General features: G+C 44.3%; 1 long non-coding RNA gene across 1 annotated transcript; it reads right to left on the bottom strand.

Annotated features, from left to right (window-relative positions):
• Window positions 1–1,614: 1,614 nt before the first annotated feature.
• On the bottom strand, window positions 1,615–2,421 carry LOC308322348. Its single transcript, XR_013964697.1, has 3 exons — window positions 2,353–2,421; window positions 1,971–2,054; window positions 1,615–1,733 (listed from the first exon to the last, which is right to left on the bottom strand). It is a non-coding gene; the product is annotated as an uncharacterized lncRNA (long non-coding RNA).
• Window positions 2,422–8,513: the final 6,092 nt, after the last annotated feature.

Genomic DNA, 8,513 nt, shown 5'->3' with positions numbered 1-8,513 from the left:
ATTCCCTGGCAATGTCATTTTAGATTTTAGCGTCGACTATTGTCAACTATTGTTGGCAGTTGTACGTTGCAGGTTAAGGTTACAGAGTTGTCCCGCGCTGCCAGCAGCTTGTGTATTGTTTTGAAAGAATCTTCAAAGTGTGAGAACTATACTGATTTAGAAGGCATTTGTAGAATTAATCTAATGGGTTAAGTTACATGCAAATGAAACGCGAAAGAAAACCACCCAACCCACACTTGTGTGCGGCTGTAGAAAGCACACAGCGTTGGTGGTATAGTGGCTTCATGGTGACAGCGGCATTATTCTAGTCTGGTTGTTTTTGATACTCGGCCTCGTTGTCCCGCGCTCTCATCCGCCGGTCTAATAATTACAGCACTTATCTGCGCTCCCCCAGCACATTAATATGGTTTAGTAGCAGGAGGTTGGAGTACATTAATATTCTTTAACCTCGACGCCACCCTCTAAACCCCCGCTACCCCCCCCCCCTCTCTCTCCTCACCTTCTCCCTTTCCATCACGCCCCTCCCCCCTCCACCTGTCTCCCTGCTCTCCTCACCCCTCTCATTCCTCCCTTCATTCCCATGCCAACTCTCTCCCCCCTCTCTCTCTCTCTCCCTCTCTCTCTCCCCCCTCTCTCTCTCTCTCCCTCTCTCTCTCCCCCCTCTCTCTCTCCCCCTATCTCTCTCTCTATCTCTCTCTCTCTCTCTCTCTCTGTCCCCTCTCCTCTGTGCCTGTGTCCTTTAGTTCCTCCCTCCCTCGCTTTTTTCTCCCCTCTCTCTCCTCCCATCTACCCCCCCACCCCCCTCCCCCTTTCCTTTAACTGGGTTTCAGGGCGTGAGATTATAAATGGAGCCTGGGGAAAATGTGATAAATCAATTAATCATGTGTAGCTCGCGTGCACTTAATGAGTGAACCGAGGTGTCATAATTAGTTCTCCCGGTATCAATCATTAAAAGTGTAAAGTCGGTTTGATAAACAGGCGGTTGGGCGAGATCAGAGAGGACAGCTATGGCTTTAAAGAGTGGCTTTTAGAAGGTCCTTGTGTTTACTGCTGGAGGGCCACTGCACGACCACAACAAGTAAACCTGTTTACTGCTGGAGGACCACTGCACGACCACAACAAGTAAACCTGCCTAGTGTGTGTTTACTGCTGGAGGACCACTGCACCACCACAACAAGTAAACCTGTTTACTGCTGGAGGACCACTGCACCACCACAACAAGTAAACCTGTTTACTGCTGGAGGACCACTGCACCACCACAACAAGTAAACCTGCCTAATGTGTGTTTGGATTGAGAATATTCAAGCCAAGTGAAGTCTTTGTCCTACCCTTTCCTAATTGAGTGCGAGGGAAGGTATTCAGAATGGGTTGTGCTGGGCCTGCAGCTCTTGTTTGAGAAATGTCTGGAAGTACAAAGTTTTCAAAATGAGTCTATATGAGCAATGCTGAAAGTGTCTACCATCAGGTCATTGTTAAGCATTCATTCATTCAAGCAATGACAATTTTGTCATATGACATTTCATTCAAGCAATGACAATTTTGTCATATGACATTTTAAAAGACAACTGCATTCCAGCAGGCAAGCTCATAGTTCATTCATATTCTACCTTGGGGACCTTTAGGTGCAGCAAATGTAGGCAATGGTTGAACTGGGAGGTTGGTACAGCTGCTGTCGTCTGATTCTGATTCTGCATCTGCGTCGTCATCAGAGTCAGTGGTGGTCTCCTCCCTCCCTAATAGTATTGATTGACATAGATACCACCTCATTAACTATTTTTATTGTATTGTATTATTTTATGTTAAAATGTCATTTATATTTTAATTGTACTTCTTACAGCATAACGTGCAGATTCTGATCAAAGGCCTACCATGAAACACTACAATGCCATCAGTTTAAATTTGTAATTAAAACAAAAGTAGGTAAATTCACAGAACAAGTAGGACTACATTTTAAAACATTTTCTTCATACCTGCACTTTCACCTGGAGGTCCATCAGAGCTGGTCTGGCCCTGGATGTTTTGTACAACACGGGATGGTCTCTCCCTTGGTGCATCTGAAAGTATTGATTGACATACAGTATGACTATATTTTATTTACTTCATTATCTATATTTTAAATTGTATTTAAATGTAAGTTGTACTTTTTACACTATAGCATAAAATGCACATGTTTAACAAAGGCATGCCATTACAAAAAACTGCACAGCACACAAGGCCATCAGATCAAATTTGTAATTAAAAAGTAAGTAATTGTGTCATTCACTGAACTGCAAAAAAACTGCAGAACAAATGAGTAATATGGGATAAGTATGACCATATTTTAAATAATTTTCTGCTAATGTGTATTCTCACCTGGAGGTCCATAGGTGCTGGTGTGGACCTGGACATTTTGTTCAACACTGCATCCAGGCTCACCCTCACTTTCACTGTTGCTGTCAGTTTCAAGTTGGCTTTCAGCAGTCTTATATGCACTGCCACTGTCACTGTGACTGTCAAGCAGTGTCTGCTTCTTCTTAAAGAAGTCTTTAATGTCTCCTTGTTTTCTTTTCATTGTTTTTGTGCATCATTGAGACCTGGCCAAAAAAAAAAAAAGTTAGTTAGTTAGTTAGCAAAGTCTACCTTGAGAACATACAAAGCATGAAAGCCATCATCTATTATGCCAAATTTCAATTTATGTGGATACAATTATACTTCCCTCTACGTTTAATGTTTAATCAACTAAGCCTTAGCCCACTGCCCACACACACACATATCTAAAGCCAACACTTGCAAACCGAACTAAATTAACGTTAAACAGTAACTCTGGCTCCGTTGGTTTTGTTTTCACTGAGTCAGGCTGAATTGGGCTATGCTAATGCTACTATAGTAAACACAGAGTTTGAGCCATACTATGCTATGCTGCTAACCATGGCAACATTATAGAACCACATGAACAGTAACGTTAGTTTGCTAAACATTGTTATGACTCAATAAATACTTGCAATGTAATCAATCCATAATAATGTATACATATAGTGTTCAATCTTACTTCTCGTAAACAGTAGCTGGTTCCGACGCTGCGGGGATAGAAACTTTGAAATAGCCGGTCTCGTCTGAAATCTGAAATGCTTGTGTTGCCAGATTTCGAGAGAGAAACCAGCAACCAGGTATGGAAAAACAAGCCCAAGCGACGTTACAGACAACACAAGCCCAGAATGACGAAGTCGCTTACAAAAAGCAAATTTGGCAACGAAGTGTAGCAGACGATGATTGACGACAATCAGAGCCAATGGAAATGGGGGGGAACACGGGGTGGCCAATCAGATTACAAGGGGGGCCAGTGCCCCCTAGGCCCCGCCCCTGGGTTCAAAATATATTACTTGGGTTGTCGTTCTATGAAGGGGGGGGGGGGATATTGTTATTTTGTAATATATTTGTCATTTACTGCTGCTGAATTAGGCCGCGGTAATTAAAGCTCTGTAATTAGAAGCCCTGCATGAAATGGAGCACCACAGGGCACTCTGGAATCTTAGTGAACAGTCTGGTGGAACCAGTACGGATACTTTTTACTGGAGTAAAAGTATACCACCGTGTACAACTATTACAAGTAAAAGTCTGGAATAAAAAATAAGATATCAATAATGAATAAAATAAACTTGAGTAAAAGTACAAAAAAGTAAGTTTTGGCATCAAAATATAAATGTACTGTATAAACTTTTTACTCACTCACACACACACATGGTCGGGGGGGTAGGACCAAGGGATTTGGGATTTGTTTATAAACATTTTGGTATTTGTTTATAAACATTTGTGATTTGTTTATAAACATTTGTGATTTATTTATAAACATTTTGGGATTTGTTTATAAACATTTGGGATTTGTTTACAAACATTTGGGATTTGTTTATAAACATTTGGGATTTGTAAGTCTCATGGGGGGGGTAGGACCACTACCAGTTGACCTGTAGTAAGTCTCATGGTCGGGGGGGTAGGACCAAGGGATTTGGGATTTGTTTATAAACATTTTGGTATTTGTTTATAAACATTTGTGATTTGTTTATAAACATTTGTGATTTGTTTATAAACATTTGTGATTTGTTTACAAACATTTGGGATTTGTTTATAAACATTTGGGATTTGTAAGTCTCATGGGGGGGGTAGGACCACTACCAGTTGACCTGTAGTAGGTCTCATGGTCGGGGGGGTAGGACCAAGTCTCATGGGATTTGGGATTTGTTTATAAACATTTTGGTATTTGTTTATAAACATTTGGGATTTGTTTATAAACATTTGGGATTTGTTCATAAACATTTGTGATTTGTTTATAAACATATGTGGCCCCCACCTAGCTTCTTAATTTTGATCTCAAAGTGCACCAGATTGAAGCATTTTCATGGCAAATTTACAATTTTTATCCGGCGTGGCAAAGCAGGAGGGGGGGGGGGGCTCTGTATAATATGTTGCCTAGGGCCTCAAAAGGCCTAGAACCGGCACTGCACACACACACTGACCACCCTTGGGCCAGTATGGTGTGTGTCAGTGTGAATGTGTTATACAGCGGGGGTCCGGCACTAAGACATTAAACCATGTTAGAGTGCAGGGACCTCTGCCCGGGGCTGTCACTACCACACACACACACACACACACACACACACACAATTCCTTATGCTAGAATCTCACAACAGTGACAACACACACACCAAGTTTGACTAACCTTTGCGTCCATTTTTACACTTTAATTATTAAGTATTTTGCTGTGGCTCTCTGCTCACCCAATACCCAACATTTACACATTTAAACATTATGGCCACTGGGGAATGGAGCGACAGTATTTACAAATTATGAAAACGGGGACTAAAAAATGAACACACTGGAGCCCTAATGTTAACCAATAAAATCTATAAACACACCGAGGTTAAATAAATGAAGTCTTTCTGGAGTTAACTCATGCATACATTACCCTGACAGGAGGAGCCAGAGAGGTCATAGGCTCAGAAATGTGCATGTCAGTGTGTGTGTGTGTGTGTGTGTGTGTGTGTGTGTGTGTGTGTGTGTGTGTGTGTGTGTGTGTGTGTGTGTGTGTGTGAGAGAGAGAGAGAAGGAGTAATGGTCTTTTTAGCTTGGGAACGCCCCAGTGAGCAGCCTAACTTATGGAAATCACAACCCCAATGCCGGCATCCATTATCAAAGTCATTTACATAAAGACTGGGCTGCTATTGGCACGGACACGCCCACACAGTACCTCTCTCTCTCTCTCTCGCTCTCTCTCTCACACACACACACACACGCACAGCAAGGGCAGAATCACGTGTGCACACTCACATGCACAAAAAGCTGTATCTTAAGGCCTTATAGTTATAGATTATGTGTGGTACTGTATATGGGTGTGTCTTGCTGCACGTTGTTGTTAATGCAATTATAAATGTTTCCTGTGTCCTTTGTTGTGTGTGCGTGTGTGTGCGTGCGTGCGTGTGTACAATCAGTCCTAATTGTCCTCTAAGCTTGTGGTCTGGTGGAAAGTTCACTCAAACCCCCAATCCACCCCCCCCCCCCCCATCCTCATCCTCATCACCCTATCAGCATTAAGCAGCCCAGCCCACTCTGACCAATCACAGTGACAAATGTGTGTGTGGCGGCGTGTCTGTGTTAGGAGTTAAAGTGATAACCCCCCCCCCTCCCAAGACACACACACACACACACACACACACACAGTGAACGAGAGAGAGGAAGGTAACAAGCCATTAACAAAGCCTTAATTGATGAGCTCGTTAAGATCTGTTATTAGAGAAATTGATTTCAAATAGCCACTTTAATCTGCTGGCCAGGAGAGAAACAGGCCACAATGCAAAGCAAAGCCATGGTACATAATGGAGCAAGTAATTCATAGATTTCACTTTAATTAATAATTGGAGATTAGGTGGAGGGGGTGGGCAAGCGTATGTGTGTGTGTGTGTGTGTGTGTGTGTGTGTGTGTGTGTGTGTGTGTGTGTGTGTGTGTGTGTGTGTGTGTGTGTGTGTGTGTGTGTGTGTGTGTGTGCGTGTGCGTGCGAGCGAGCGAGAGAGCGTGCATGCGTGCGTGCGTGTGCGCGCGCTGGCTGCCCGTGCTAATGTGAGTCCATTGTATCTTGTTATTAATTAATGAGCTTTATTCCCAGGCAACGTATTAGTCATCATCGGTATATGTGGGAGTTTGTCTGTGTGAGATAGAGAGAGAGAGAGAGAGAGAGAGAGAGAGAGAGACAGAGAGAGTATGTGTGCGTGCATGTGTGCGTGCATGCGTGCGTGCGTGTGTTAAAATGGAGTGTCCTGCATAGCTTTAGTGTGTACAGTAAGCAGTAGCTTCATCGTAGGTTATAAGCATCCCTCCTTCCCTCCAATCCTGTGGTTCCCAACTGTGTTATTTTCGACACACAGCCAAGGAGGATCAAGGGATTTGAACCCGCCGGAACCTTCCCATTCCAAGACTGCTGCTTCTTCTGACCTCCTAATACTTAAAGACATATTAAAAAGACAGTTTGATGTCTTTAAGATTCTTCTGTTTGACGTTCCATTTCAAGTCCTTCAGTAATGGAACCAAATGAACCCTTACAGGCCCATTTTGTTCCATTTGTACACTTAATGTGTGGTCACTGGTCATGGGGCCTGTATACCCTTAAGCAGAATTTGTGTGACTTTGGTGTCAAACCCGATAACCTTCTCAGTAGGCCCAACATGCAAACACATGTACACTGACTTGCGCGTGCGACACACACACACACACACACACACACACACGGCCGCCTTAATTCCAGCATTAGCGGTGGTATTAGCTCGAGTGCAGCAGGTACTTAACACTGAAAGGCCTGAAATCACTTCCCAAAGGAGATTTAATGCAATTTGTTTGTGTGCGTGTGCGTGTGTGCGCGTGCGCTCGCGCACGTGTGTCGAGTGCCAGATAGATAGCAGCCATTGTCGCGGCTCCGGCCTTTGTGATCCCGCGTGTGGCTTAAGCCAGAGGAAGTGCGCTACTCTGTCCATCCCGCAACTCTCTCCCCCGTGTTCATTTGATGTGGGAGAATTGGTTCCCAAGAGCATTGAATGGGGGAGTGAGGCCGACATTGTTGAGCTGGAGGGGATTACATGTTTAGCAGGCAGCGATCGGGGGCTTCGGTTATAACACCAGCGAGAGAGAAGCAAGCTCTTATCAGGCAGTGGGACTGGAGGGCTGTGCCACATTCAACCAGCCTCCAATACGCTTTAATTGAATTTCTTTTTAGAGACAGAGAGAGGCTCAGACGGGGGCTCACAGCATTCAATTTACCAGCTCCCCTCGCAGCGTTTAGCCCCCTCGCCCTCCCCCTCCCCCTCTTCCCCCTCTTGAAAAAAAAGAGGAGACACATCCCACCACAAAGGAGAACTTGCAAAAACCATATTTATCGCCTTTCCCTTTCTGTCTGGCGCACTCAACTCAACCCCCCTCTCCCTCTCTCTCTCTGTCTTCCTCTCTCTCTCTCTCTCTCTCTCTCTCTCTCTCTCTCCTTTGCGCACCACTCCACTATCCGTGTCAGTTATTATATCACTTCAATGAATACTCGCTCGGAAATGGGCTTATCTCGGCGGCAAAATATCTATTTCTTTCAGGCGTTGATTTAGTGTGTTTAAGGCAAGCGGCACGGCGGCTATTGAAGCCAGTTGTCAGACAGACAGACTGTCAGACCAGCGCTGCACTAAAGCAACGATCATATCTGTCTATACCACCGAAATACTGATGGATGGAGGGAGGGAGGGAGGGGGGGGGGGGGGAGCGCAGAAAGGCAGTTGAGAGGAGGAATTGCTGGAAGAGGAGGAATGGAAATAGCGGGAGATACTAAACGCACCCTCTGGGCGTGTGTGCATACATACCCATGATGCATTGTTCCGACTTTACTGTGTAGCAGTTGTATAGTTGTTTGGGGTTTAGATTATGGGGGTTAGAAACAGCCAGGTTCGTTGGGCCTCGTGATGGAGTGGTCAACGGCAGTGGCTGGAGTAATGGTCGAACAGGTTATCTTCACACATATAGCGTAAAGGTTTGGTGGGTTTTGATGAAAGGACCACTTCAACCCATTTTCAACCTATAATGACCTATAAATGTTCCTCACATTTCTGAAACGATTTAAATTGTAAGAACCTCCAGTTTGGTTTGCATTATAGGCCATGGATCCCAGGGTGAAAAATGGAAGCAATTAACATTTTGCCTCCATTTTTAACACTCTTGGAGTTACAGACCCATATAAGGGTCCATTTGGTTCTGAACTATTTGGGACCCCGACACACAACGAGCGCTGGGGTCCCCGTACGCCACTTTAGGAACTAATGAGATCTATCAACTTTGGGGATGGATGACCCCAGCGTCATTCTGGAAGAAACTGTGCAGAAGGCATCTCTGTCTTTATTAAACACATTAATATCTGTAGTAGGTCTGGTGGTCCCTTTGACCCCCAAATACAAACATATTGTCCCGATGATGGCGACAGAGTGACGTGATGAAACAACAGGTGCCTCTGGTTAGGCAT

Source organism: Protomyctophum bolini, assembly GCF_963924005.1.
Source record: "Protomyctophum bolini genome assembly, chromosome: 10".
Taxonomy (NCBI): Eukaryota; Metazoa; Chordata; class Actinopteri; order Myctophiformes; family Myctophidae; genus Protomyctophum; species Protomyctophum bolini.
Note: the sequence above shows the minus strand (reverse complement) of the source record. Positions and strands in the feature narration are given on the sequence as shown.